Consider the following 13,453-nt stretch of genomic DNA (forward strand, 5'->3'; position numbering starts at 1 on the left):
TGGCAGGTGCCAGCTTTCCTGGGCTTACACCCTGGCTCCGTTTTTGCATATTTAAAATTTGATCATTTCATTTTAAGTTAAATATACTAAGTAAATCACATCACGTGAAAAGAGAAACCAGAGAAAAACGTTTCCTGTCAGCTTGGGGAAGTGAATCCTTCTGTGACCTCATCAAAATTTTACCCTAAAGAGACCTATTTAAAAGCTTCTTTGGATTTCCCCTGCCTTCTAAGAGGAAGTAAATACCTCGTTGGCCTTGACTGAATAGAATTGGTATTTATCAGCTGCCTCACAAATGAGCTTTTCAATCACAGGTGAAAGAACTTCTTACTGCCTGAGGGGGCTGCTCAGCTGAGGCCTAGAGCCAGGAGGTGACTTACTGTGGCTCTGTGGCAAGGGACTGCAGTTTTTCTATCTATGAAGATGGAGGTGTTGGACTATAAGGTGTCCAAGCTTTACTGCCTCTGTACGTCCAAAGGTCTAAAAATATCTGCATTTTTAGTGGGTAGACAAGGGTTCTCAGCTTCAGCTAATCATCTGGGATGCTTATTTTAAAATGCAGATACCAGGGTACCTGTGTGGCTCAGTGGTTGAGCATCCACCTTTGGCTCAGGTCATAATCCTGGAGTCCTGGGATCAGGTCCCACATCAGGCTCCTTGCAGGGAGCCTGCTTCTTTCTCCCTCTGCCTATGTCTCTGCTTCTCTGTGTCTCTCATGAATAAATAAAATCTTAAAAAAAAAAAAATGCAGATACCCCTCCATAGGGACACTCATCCTGATCAAGCAGGTCTAGCATATGGCCCAAGAATAAGCATTTCATTTAGTGGCCCATATTTGGATGGACATTGAATTAGGGGTACACATCTTAGCTAGTCATCCTAGGCTCCCCTTGTTTCTTTCTCCTTGCTTATGATTCAGGATGAGATGAAGGGCCTCTATTCCCCATCATTTTTTTTCCCATCAAAATTGTATTGAGGATCTACATGGGCAGACACTGTTTTAGATGCCAGGGCTATAGCAATGAACAAATCAGAATTTTTTCCCTTTTGGAGCTGATGTTCTTTCACTTAGAAATATGTTTCAGAGGTTCACTAAGAAATATGTATCTCTTTGTGGTGTGAGAACTCACTTCTTTTTAGCACCAAGAAATCATCTGTGTGGATATATCATACATTCACCTACTAAAGCACAGTTTGGTTGCTTCCATGTTTCAGTGATTATGAACAAAGCTTCTGGAAATATCTGCATGTGGGTTTTTGTGTGCGTGTGAGTTTCCATCAATTTTACTTGCTTATTTTTTCAACTTTGGGGTAAGTTTGAGAAAATCATGAAAAAGCAACAACTGCTGGATGATTCTGGAGGAAGCCCTGACAGGGTGCATGGGGCCGAAGATAGAGGCATGTCTGATCCAGTTCCCTTTTCTGTCCTTTCAGATTTACTCAGCAAATGACTCAAACACCAGTAAACTAACCAAAGGGTGGGGGCAAAAAAGAAAGAAAGAAAGAGGATTCACTGTCCAGTAACTTCCAAGAGGTGTTTTCTTATGCATTGCAACTTTCTTCTGCTGCTCCTCTTAGTAAAGCCACACATCAGGAGGCTATCAGGAGGGTCAATGTCAGCCCAAAGAGAAAGCTTTTCAAGTTTGTTGGAGGGGGTCTCTGAGGTCCAGGCTTTCTGGTTTTCAGCATGTGGTTCTCTGATGAGGTCATCCACCTTCGTGGGTGACAACACCTCCCCCATCACCCAATCTGAGCTTCTTTGAGAAGGTGTTTCCTGGTGAGACTGTGAGAAGCCAGTCTTCACTCACCACCTAATGCTCAGAGGGAGAGGAGGTGCAGCTCCATCACGAAAGAAGGGCTGGCGTGCCCCAGGTTGACTGCAGACCATGTCTTCTTCCTCCATGACTTCTGATCTCACCAGACTCAAGGATGACTCTTTCTGGGAAGGTCAAACTTGGATGTCAAGTTAACAATAAAAAGATGAACAACCCAGTAAACAAATTAGGCAAGACAGTTGAACAGACATTTCACAGAGAAAGATATGAGTAATAAGCAAAAAAAAAAAAAAAAAAAAAAAAAGTGCTCAACATCATTAACCAAAAGGAAGTGCAAATTAAAACTGTGATCAGGGATCCCTGGGTGGCGCAGCAGTTTAGCGCCTGCCTTTGGCCCAGGGCGAGATCCTGGAGACCCCGGATAGAATCCCACGTCGGGCTCCCAGTGCATGGATGGAGCCTGCTTCTCCCTCTGCCTATGTCTCTGCCTCTCTCTCTCTCTCTCTCTCTCTCTGTGTGTGACTATCATAAAATAAATAAAAATTAAAAATTAAATAAATAAAACTGTGATCAAATACCACCACACATCCACCAGAATGGCTAAAATTTAAAGACTGATGACACCAAACGTTAGCAAAGCTGTAGAGCCACTGGAACTCCCGCACAGTGCCAGTAGGATTATGAAATGGTACAAACACATGAGAAGAGGGGCGCCTGGGTGGCTCAGGTGGTTAAGTGTCTGCCTTCGGCTTAGGTCATGATCCCAGAGTTGTGGGATCGAGCCCCACATTTGGCTCCCTGCCCCGGAGGGAGCCTGCTTCTCCCTCTTGCTCTTCCTGCCATTCCCCCTGCTTGTGCTCTCTGTCAAATAAATAAATCTTAAAAAAAAAAACCAACCCAAAAACAAAAAACACGAGAAGAAGTCAGGCAGTTTCTTATTAAGTTAAACATTTATACACCTGTGACCTAGCAATCTCACTTCTAGGTTATCTAAGAGAAATGATACCATGTTTACAAAAAGATTTGTGTAAGAGACGCTGGATAGCTCAGGGTTGAGCTCTGCCTTCAGCTCAGGGTGTGATCCCAGGGTCTGGGGATCAAGTCCTATATCAGGCTCCCTACAGAAAGTCTGCTTCTCCCTCTGCCTATGTTTCTGCCTATGTCTCTCATGAATAAATAAGCAATATCTTAAAAAAAAAATGTTCGGTGCAACCCAGACTGGAAAGCTCTGAGATGTCCATATACAGAACGTGTAGGGTGTAGTACATCCACACCATGGACTACTATTCTGTGATAAATGGGGAAAAATTACTAAAACACACCACAAGACAGATGTCTCAAAACACCCATATCTTTTGTTACATTCTGTTCTATTCACCCAACCCTTCTGAAAGCAGAATTAGGCCATCCAGAGCTTGGAGTGGAAGAAGATAAAGTGGTAAGATAGAAACCACCATGGAAACCTGACTAGTCCTGATCCTATAAGTGAAAATCATGTGCCCCTGCAATGCCCTGCCCTTGATCTGGTGGGCCTGTTTGCATCTTCTAGAAATCAACATCGTGTGTGTGTGTGTGTGTGTGTGTGTGTGTGTGTAGTTTGCCATTTCAACCATTTTTTATTTTTATTTTTTTAAATTTTTATTTATTTATGATAGTCACACACAGAGAGAAAGAGGCAGAGACACAGGCAGAGGGAGCTCAACGTGGGACTCGATCCTGGGTCCCCAGGATCATGCCCTGGGCTGAAGGCAGCGCTAAACCGCTGAGCCACTGGGGCTGCCCTCAACCATTTTTTAAAAAAAGATTTTATTTATGTATTTGAGAGAGAGAAAATGAGCAGGGGGGAAGGGCAGCAGGAGAGGAAGAAGCAGACTCCCTGCCGCGCACAGAGACAGACAGGGGGCTGGATCTCATGACCCTGAGATCATGACCTGAGCAGGAATTCAAGAGTGACCAACTGAGCCACCCAGGCAACCCCACAAGGCACATGAACCTTGAAAACATTCTGCTAAGTGAAAGAAACCAGACACAAAAGGACACATACTGTATGGTTCCACTTAGATGAAGTATCTAGACTAGGTAAATCCATAGATGTGGAAAATAGATTAGAGGTTCCTGGGGGCCAGCAGAAGGAGGGGATGGGGAATTATTGTGTAATGGTTTCAGAGTTTCTGCTTGGAGTGATGAAAACATTCTAAAAATAGTGGTGATAGTTCACAACATTACAAATGGAATGAACGCCACTGAATTCTACACTTAAAAACCATTGAAAATGGAGGTGCTTGGGTGGCTCAGTTAAGTGTCTTTCTTAAAAATATATATTTTATTTATCTGAAAGACAGAGAAAGAGAGCAGGAGCAGAGGGGAGAGGGAAAAGCAGGCTCCCCACTGAGCAGGGAGCCCAACGTGGAGCTCGATCCCTGGACCCCTGGATCATGACCCCGGCCAAAGGCAGCTGCCCAACTGACTAAGCCACCCAGGTGACCTGGTTAAGTTTTTTTTTTAAGATTTATTTTTTAATTTGAGAGAGAGATTGAGCAGGGGGAGGGGCAGAATGAGAGGGAGAAAAACTGAGCTCAGAGCTGACACAGGGCTCAATCTCACAACCCCAAGACTACAACCCAAGCTGAATTCAACAGTCACATGACCCACCAACTGAGCCAACCAGGCGCCCGATAAATAAATCTTTTTTTTTTTAAATTTTTTTCTTTTTTTTTTAATTTAATTTTATTTATTTATGATAGGCACATAGTGAGAGAGAGAGAGAGGCAGAGACATAGGCAGAGGGAGAAGCAGGCTCCATGCACCGGGAGCCCGACGTGGGATTTGATCCCAAGTCTCCAGGATCGCGCCCCGGGCCAAAGGCAGGCACCAAACCGCGGCGCCACCCAGGGATCCCCCGATAAATAAATCTTAAAAAAGAAAAGTTCAGGGGATCCCTGGGTGGTTCAGTGGTTTAGTGCCTGCCTTCGGCCCAGGGCGCGATCCTGGAGTCCCGGGATCGAGTCCCGCATCGGGCTCCCGGCATGGAGCCTGCTTCTCCCTCCTCCTGTGTCTCTGCCTCTCTCTCTCTCTCTCTGTCTATAATAAATAAATAAATAAATCTTTTTTTTTTTTTAAAAGAAAAGTTCATCTAAACTATAGCATGAGGGGATCCTTGGTTTAGTGCCTGTCTTTGGCCCAGGGCATGGTCCTGGAGTCCTGGGATCGAGTCCCACATCGGGCTCCCTGCATGGAGCCTGCTTCTCCCTCTGCCTGTGTCTCTGCCTCTCTGTGTGTGTGTGTCTCTCATGAATAAATAAAATCTTTTAAAAATAAATAAATAAAAAATAAACTATAGCATGAATAAGAATTTCATTCTTTTACACGGCTGAGTAATATTCCACTTGCATATATATATATATATATAGGAATATATATATATATCACATTTGGTTTATGCATTCACCTTTTGTTTTTTTTTTAAGTTATTTATTTATTTATGATAGTCATACATACACACACACAGAGAGAGGCAGAGACACAGGCAGAGGGAGAAGCAGGCTCCATGCACCGGGAGCCCGACGTGGGATTCGATACCGGGTCTCCAGGATCGTGCCCTGGGCCAAAGGCAGGCGCCAAACCACTGCGCCACCCAGGGATCCCTGCATTCACCTTTTGATGGACATTTGAATTCTTCCCACTTTTCCGCTAGTGTGATAATGCTGCAACACACATTCACCTTTGGATGGACATTTGAATTCTTTCCACATTTTCCGCTAGTGTGATAATGCTGCAACACACGGCTTACAAGTATCTGTTTGGATCCTTACTTTTTTTTTTTCAAGATTTTAATTTATTTATTCATGAGAGACACAGAGAGAGAGAGGGTCAGAGACACAGGCAGAGGGAGAAGCAGACTCCATGCAGAGATCCGGACACCGGACTTGATCCCAGGTCTCCAGGATCACTCCCTGGGCTAAACCGCTGAGCCACCAGGGCTGCCTGAATCCTTACTTTCAACTCTTTCAGGCGCATGCCTAGAAGTAGAATTGTTGGATTATGCTGTAATTCCATGTTTAATTTTTTTTTTAGGAATCACCAAACTGATTTCCACAGCAATTCCACATTCATGCCAGCCATGCATGAGGGTCCCAGTGTTTCCACATGGTTGTTGATACTTATTTTCTATTATTTTGGTCTTGTGCTTTTTTTTTTTTTTTTAAGATTTATTTACTTATTAGAGAGAGAGAGAGAGACAGCAGGGGGAGGAGCACAGTGAGAGGGAGAGAGAATCCGCATGCAGACTCCGGATGAGCATGAAGCCCGACGTGGGGCTCAATCCTGGGACCCCGAGATCATGACCTGAGTCAAATGCTCAACTGACTGACCATCCAGGTGCCTCAGGTGTCATGTGCTTTTGCATATACAATTTTCTCTTCTTTCCCTCAGCATCTCTCTGAAGCCTTTCCAGTTCCCAGCTGAGTCTGTTTCCCCTCCTCTCTGTTCCCTCCCACCCCTGTCCTGAGATGGATCATTGGTCAGCTTCCTCCACACCTTTTGAGCTCCCTGAAGGTTTGGTGACCTTCCTGTTCTCTCCGTCTTTTGCACCTGGCACAGACCCAGGTTCAAAATGCTCAGTAGTTGGGGCAGCCCCTGTGGTGCAGCGGTTTAGTGCTGCCTGCAGCCCGGGGTGTGATCCTGGAGACCGGGGATCGAGTCCCACATCGGGCTCCTTGCATGGAGCCTGCTTCTCCCTCTGCCTGTGTCTCTGCCATTGTGTGTGTGTGTGTGCGTGTGTGTGCGTGTGTGTGCGTGTGTGTGTGTGTGTGTGTGTGTGTGTGTGTCTCCCATGAATAAATAAAATCTTAAAAATAAAAATGCTCAGTAGTTGGGGTGCCTGGCTGGCTCGGTCAGTAGATCGGTCAGTAGAGCATGTGACCCTTGATCTCAGGGTCATGGGAGATTATTAAAATAAATAAATAAATATACTTTAAGAGCAAAACAAAATGCTCAGGGGGATCCCCGGGTGGCTCAGCGGTTTGGCGCCTGCCTTCCGCTCAGGGTGTGATCCCGGGATTCTGGGATCAAGTCCCGTGTCAGGCTCCCTGCATGGAGACTGCTTCTCTCTCTGCCTGTGTCTCTGCCTCTCTCTCTCTCTTTCTCTCTCTCTCTCATGAATAAATGAATAAAATATTTTAAAAAAATGCTCAGTAGTTGATACTGTGGGGTGCAGGGAGGGAAGAAACAGTACCCTGCTCTGGTTCAGAATGAAATGATTCCCTTTTCCACATCTGCCTCCAGCTCTCAGAAATATTTATAGACAGGGATGTGGGCGTGGAGAATTATACATGTAAGAGAGCTGAATGGGGAGAGATTGTCGGGCATCTTGGGGTGTCTTTTTTTCTTTCTTTTTTTGTCTTTTTTGTTTACCTTTGGTGCATCCTTCCTCCCCACCCCCCCAAATTCTGGAGAAAATGAGACACCAGGGAATGTGGGGAACATTCGAACCGTTGGCGGACGTGCATGAATGGCCACATATCAGGATTAGATTCAGCTAATGGGGAGGCTGTCCAGGGCTGGTTTGGACCAAACTTCCCAGGGGCACAGACTCCTGGTTCACCACGCCCACATCCTCGGGGTGGCCCTCATGTCTGACAGGAGAGAGAGATTCTGGGAGGTTACCTGGAATTGCCACGTGAGACTTTCCCCTGAATCCTGTCGCCAAGAACCTAATCACAGGGCCACACCTAAAGGAGAATGGTCTTTATTGTGGCTGGTCAGGTACAAGCTACAAACCGAGCATCCTACTACCACAGAGGAAGAGAACAGGGTAAGATGGCGGATAGGCAGCCTCCACCACAGATGGACAGAGAAGAAGAGTGTGTGTTGAGCAAATACTGGATTTCCAGCATGCGCTTGAGGTTTTATATATTACTCACTTCTCCCCAAAGCCTAGGAGGCAGACACCGCATTCCGTCAGATTGATGAGGAAAGAAGGTCAGACACGTTGGGTAACTCACCCAAGTTTACACAACTGGTAGGGGCCAGAGCAAGGACTACAGACTACATTATCGAATGAACGTGGGTGTCCTCCTGACCCTGCCAAATCCAGATGTTGAAGCCCTCCCCCCAGCGCAGTGGTGTGAAGAGCTGGGCCCTTCCGGGGAGAATTAGATGTAGGTGGTCCTCGTGATGGCCTAGTGTCTGTATGACTCAGAGCTCTCCCTTTCCATCTTGTGAGGAGGTGGCAAGGCGGCAGCGTCTCAGGCCAGGGAGGGAGCCTTCACTGTGAGCCGATTTTGCCAGCACCGTGATCTTGGGCTCCCCGGACTCTGGTGTTTCGTTATAGCAGCCCCGAGCTGACTGAGACAGACTTCAAAGCTTTTCCCGCCACATCCTTGGGAGTCAGAGAGGGTGGAAGGTTGGGTGGGGGAAGTTCAGCCAACTTCTGAAGTTCAGACCAGCTTGCCAGGCCAGGAAAGGTAGCAAGAGCTTGCAGGAAAAAGTCATTTTTCTCCTTTCTCTTTTCTTTTCTTTCTTTTTTTTTTTTTTTTTTTTAAGATTTTATTGATTTATGCATCAGACACACATAGAGAGAGAGGCAGAGACACAGGCAGAGGGAGAAGCTGGCTCCCTGCAGGGAGCCCGATGTGGGACTCGATCCAGGGACCCCAGGATCACGGCCTGGGCTGAAGGCAGGAGCTAAACCGCTGAGCCACCCAAGGATCCCTTTTATTTTATTATTTTTTAAAATTTATTTATTTATTCATGAGACACACACACACACAGAGGCAGAGACACAGGCAGAGGGAGAAGCAGGCTCTACGCAGGAAGCCTGATGTGTGGTACCCTCCCGCCCTGAGCCAAAGGCAGATGCTCAACCGCTGAGCCACCCAGGCATCCTACAGTCATGTTTTTAAAATGCATTTCCCGCTTGGTTTCACTTCTTAGGGTCAAGGGTGCAGCTGGACAGCAGGAACACAATGTTGTGGCTGGTCTGGTCTTCACAGCACTGCAAACAGGATTGTGCAAGGAAGAATTCAGGCTCTGAGCACTTGGACAAGTCCCTGCCTCTAAGTGTGTAATCCCTCACCCATCCTACCAAAGGGCTCATCCTGTGGTAGGATTCCTGGGAGCTTCGCAAAGAATTTTTTTTCTTACATGTATATTTCCCTTTTCTGTGAGGTTCCAGAACCAGCTATTATAGCCAACGTTTATTTTTCTGCCCTCTCCCTCTTTTTTTTTCTCTCCCTCTTTTTTTTTTTAAGACTTTATTCATTCATGAAAGACAGAGAGAGAGAGAGACAGAGAGACAGAGACACAGGCAGAGGGAGAAGCAGGCTCCATGCAGGAAGCCTGATATGGGACTTGATCCCAGGACCCCAGGATCACACCCTGGGCTGAAAGTGGTACTAAACAGCTGAGCCATCCAGGCTACCCGGCTGCCCTCTCCCTCTTTTTAAAAATTAAGTAGGCTCCTGACGTAGGTCTTAAACTCATGACCCTCAGATCAAGAGTCACATGCTCTGCCAACTGAGCCAGCTGGGAACTCCTGTTTCTTTTTTTATTTTATTGTGGTAAGAACACTTAACATGAGACCTACCTTCTTCCATGTTCATGTGTATAACACTAGTTATTGTCGACAGTAGGTCCCATGTTGCACAGCAGATCTCTAGAACTTCTTCATCTTGCTTAACTGAAACCTAATATCTGCTGATTAACCACCATTTTAGTCTTTGATTCTGTGAATTTGACTACTTGAGACGCACATGAGTAGAATTAGGCAGTATCTGTCCTCCTGTGACTGGCCTGTTTCACTGAGCATAATGTCCTCAATGTTCATCCATGTTGTCCTTGTATTGAAGAATTTCCTTCTATTTTTTTCCCTTCTTTTTTTAAGCTTGAATAGTATTCCAGTGTGCATGTGTGTGTGCATGTGTGCATGTGTTTGTGTCAGGTCTTTTATCCATTCATCTCTCTCTCTTTTTTTTTAAGATTTTATTTATTTTATTTATTTATTCATGAGACAGAGAGAGAGAGAGAGAGAGAGAGAGAGAGGCAGAGACACAGGCAGAGGGAGAAGCAGGCTCCATGCAGGGAGCCTGACGCGGGACTCCATCCCGGGTCTCCAGGATCAGGCCCCGGGTGGAAGGCGGTGCTAAACCGCTAAGCCACCCAGGCTGCCCCTCCATTTATCTCTTGATGGATGTTTAGGCTGTTTCTACATCTTGGTTGTTGTGACTAGTACTACAATGAACATGGGAGTGCTAATGTCTCTGTAAGATCCTGATTTCAGAGGCAGCCCCGGTGGCCTAGTGGTTTAGCGCTGCCTTCAGCCCAGGGTGTGATCCTGGAGACCTGGGATTGAGTCCCATGTTGGGCTCCCTACATGGAGCCTACTTCTCCCTCTGCCTGTCTCTCTCTCTCTCTCTAATAAAAAATAAAAAATAATTTAAAAAATTAAAAAAAAAAAAGATCCTGATTTCAATTATTTTGGATAAATACCCAGAAGTAGGATTGCTGGATCAGAAAGTAGTAGTAGTTGCTGTTGTTCTTCTTCTTCTCTTCATTCTTTGTTTTCTTCTTCTACTTCTTCTTCTCCCTTCTTTTTTTAAGTAGGCTCCACACCCAGCACAGAGCCCAATGTGGGGCCTGAACTCATGACCCTGAGATCAAAACCTGAATCAAGATCAAGAGTTGGTCTCTTAACCAACTGAGCCACCTAAGTGTCCCTCAGTCTGTATTCCCACCAACAGTATGTGAGGGTTCTAATTTATCCACACCTTCACGACATTTGTTGCTTTTGCTTTCTTTTTTCCCCCTTTTTCTTGATAACAGCCATCCTGATAGGTCTGACATTTTGTTCTGGAAAAGGTAACTCCTCCTCACAGCTTACTTTTCTCAGGCTACAAAAGTGTTGTAATTTTATGGCCAAAAAGAATTTGTAAAAGAACTTGTATCCCTTACTCAGAACAAAATGTTTTAAGCTAAAAAAAAAAAAAAAAGTTTAGAATTTTGTGCTGATTTTGCACAGATGTAGGCAGATTTTACGACCAGAGTCATTAAGCATCTCATTTAGCCCTTCATCTCTTAGACTCAGTCATTTGCTTACTAAACCAATTCTGTGGGGGCTCTTGGGCTTCTCAGGTGGCTAAGCATCCCACTTTTGATTTTGGCTCTGGTCATGATTTCAGGGTCATGAGATCTAACCCCATGTTGGGTTCTGTGCTGAGTGTGGAGCCTGCTTAAGATTCTCTCTCTCCCTCTGCTCCTAATTCCACCCTGCTCATACTCCCTCTCTAAAAAAAAATAAATAAAATAAAACGAAAAAAAAAATAATGATGGGGCTTGTCCCAGTGTGGGGAGATCTAGAAGCATTAGAAGAACTTTCTCAGAGCTGGACTAGTTGTGGGGTTTAAACTTGAGATTTGAACACAATTTTGTCCCAAACAACTTCAAACAGTCCAGCATTCAGTAGGAAAGAGAGATCAAAACCTTTATCAAGAAATCAATACCTTCCCATATACAAACATCCAGCAGTGAGATGGCATGACGGAAGAGGTCTGATTTCCAATGTCAACAAAACAGATAAAATATCTGGGAATAAACATTACAGGAAACGTGCAAATCCTCCCCAAGGAAAACTCTGAAACATTCCCAAAGGACATGAAACTGAAAAGAATGTGCTGTGTTCTTGGATAGGAAAACCCAACATCATAAAGATGTCACTTCTTCCAAAGGTAGTTTATAAATTGAACAGGATCCAAATAAAAACATCCAAAGGCTTTTTTTCCCCCTAGAACTAGAAAATCTGAAGTTTACATAGAAAACATGAAGAAGCAGAAAAGCCAGGAGAACTCTCAGAGGGAGAGAGGTGTGGGGAAGAGTGGCCCACTGGACACCCAAATCTGCTTGGAAGTAAGGCCACCAACAGACAGAGTGAGAGAACAGAAAGTCCAGAAACAGGACCTCACCATAGTGGAAACTCAATGTGTAAAATGGATTTTCTCGAATCTGAGAGCTGACAATAGACCTTTTTTTTTTTTTAAAGATTATTATTTATTTATTTGTGAGAGACACAGAGAGAGAGGCAGAGACACAGGCAGAGGGAGAAGCAGGCTCCCTGTGGAGAAGCCTGATGTGGGACTTGATCCCAGGACCCCAGGATCCCAGGATCATGACCTGAACCAAAGGCAGATGCTCAACCACTGAGCCACCCAGGTGCCCCCTACCCCCTCACTCCGTTTTAAAAAAGATTTTATTTATTTATTCATGAAAGACACAGAAAGAGAGGAAGAGACACACAGGCAGAGGGAGGAGAAGCAGGCTCCATGCAAGGAGCCCAGTGTGGAACTCGATTTCGGGAATCTGGGATCAGGCCCTGAGCCAAAGGCAGACAGACGCTCAACCACTGAGCTACCCAGGTGTCCTGACTCCCTCTCCTTTTTAAAAAAGATTTATTTATTTGTTTTAGAGAGAGAGAGAGAGTAAGCACAGTGGGCAGGGAAGGGAGGGACAGAGACTGAGAGAGAGACTATCTCCAGTAGACTCCCCGATGGGCACGGAGCCCAACACAAGGCTCCGAACTTGAGATCATGACCTGAGCCGAACCAAGAGTCAGATGCTTAACCAACTGAGCCACCTGGGCGCCCCTGGCCATGGACCTTTTAATAAACACTATCTGGACAATTGGGTAGCATTTTGGAAAAAGACATCCGGGTCTAACCTCATACCGATCACCAGGGTAGCCTTCAAATGGGTCAAAGGTTAAAACATAAAAGAGTGAAAATATGGATGAGTTCCTTTGCCGTCAACAAGAACAGGAGCCTTGGGCACAGGGCTGACCAGGACTGGGCCGGCATGCGTGCAGGGATTCCCTGGTGTGGGAGCTGGCCCCGAGGAACCCCCAGTGGCCTGGGCAATCCTCATATAGCTTAGCAGACTAAGCTTCCTGAAGCTTGGAAAGGTAGTCTGTGTAAGGCCACCTCCTGGTTGTTCCCAAACCATAGGAGGCACCCTGTCCAAGGCCTGGGCATGGTGGTGGCAGGAGGCAAGGTTCCAGGCAGGTCCAGGAGGGGTCTTGCCTTCTGCATGTAGCTCCTCTACATCACCTGGACCAAGGTCAGGCATTGGGGTTTTTTGAGCTTGTGGCGGAGCAAGAGCTCTCTGGAAGCTGGTCAGGAAAGGCTTTTCAGAGGGTGTGGGGTGTGTGGAGTCAGTGCCCAGGTCAGGCTGAGGAGAAGTAGAGGCAGAGAGGAGAGAGAGCCCTTGGCCTGGGATCAGAGAGAGAAGTCGTTGCTGGCTAAACCCAGGGAGGCTCAGAGGGGACTTAGGGTGCCAAAGAGTTGGAGAATTGGCTCAGAGAGCCAGGCTGAGATTGTAAAAGGTCTAGAATGCCAAGATCATAGTTGGTCCCTCTGTACCTCGTAGTTTGAGAACACCTGCACACAGTCATAGTCACGTTGGATCCTCAGGCCAACCTGGTGACGTTGGCTTTTTTTTTTTTTTTTTTTTAAGGGATTGGAGTTTAAGGCCCTGCCCAAGGTCACAGAGCCTGGAATAAAGGCCTGGGCCTCTGACTCCTATCACACGGCTCCTGAGGGTCAGGAGTCTGCCCTTCATCCTGGAAGCTGGGAAGGTTTCTCAGCAGAGGAGGAACCATGTAGCCGGGCAGGGCAGCCACAATCGGGTTGGGA

Source organism: Vulpes lagopus, chromosome 12 (genome assembly GCF_018345385.1).
Source record: "Vulpes lagopus strain Blue_001 chromosome 12, ASM1834538v1, whole genome shotgun sequence".
Classification (NCBI taxonomy): domain Eukaryota; kingdom Metazoa; phylum Chordata; class Mammalia; order Carnivora; family Canidae; genus Vulpes; species Vulpes lagopus.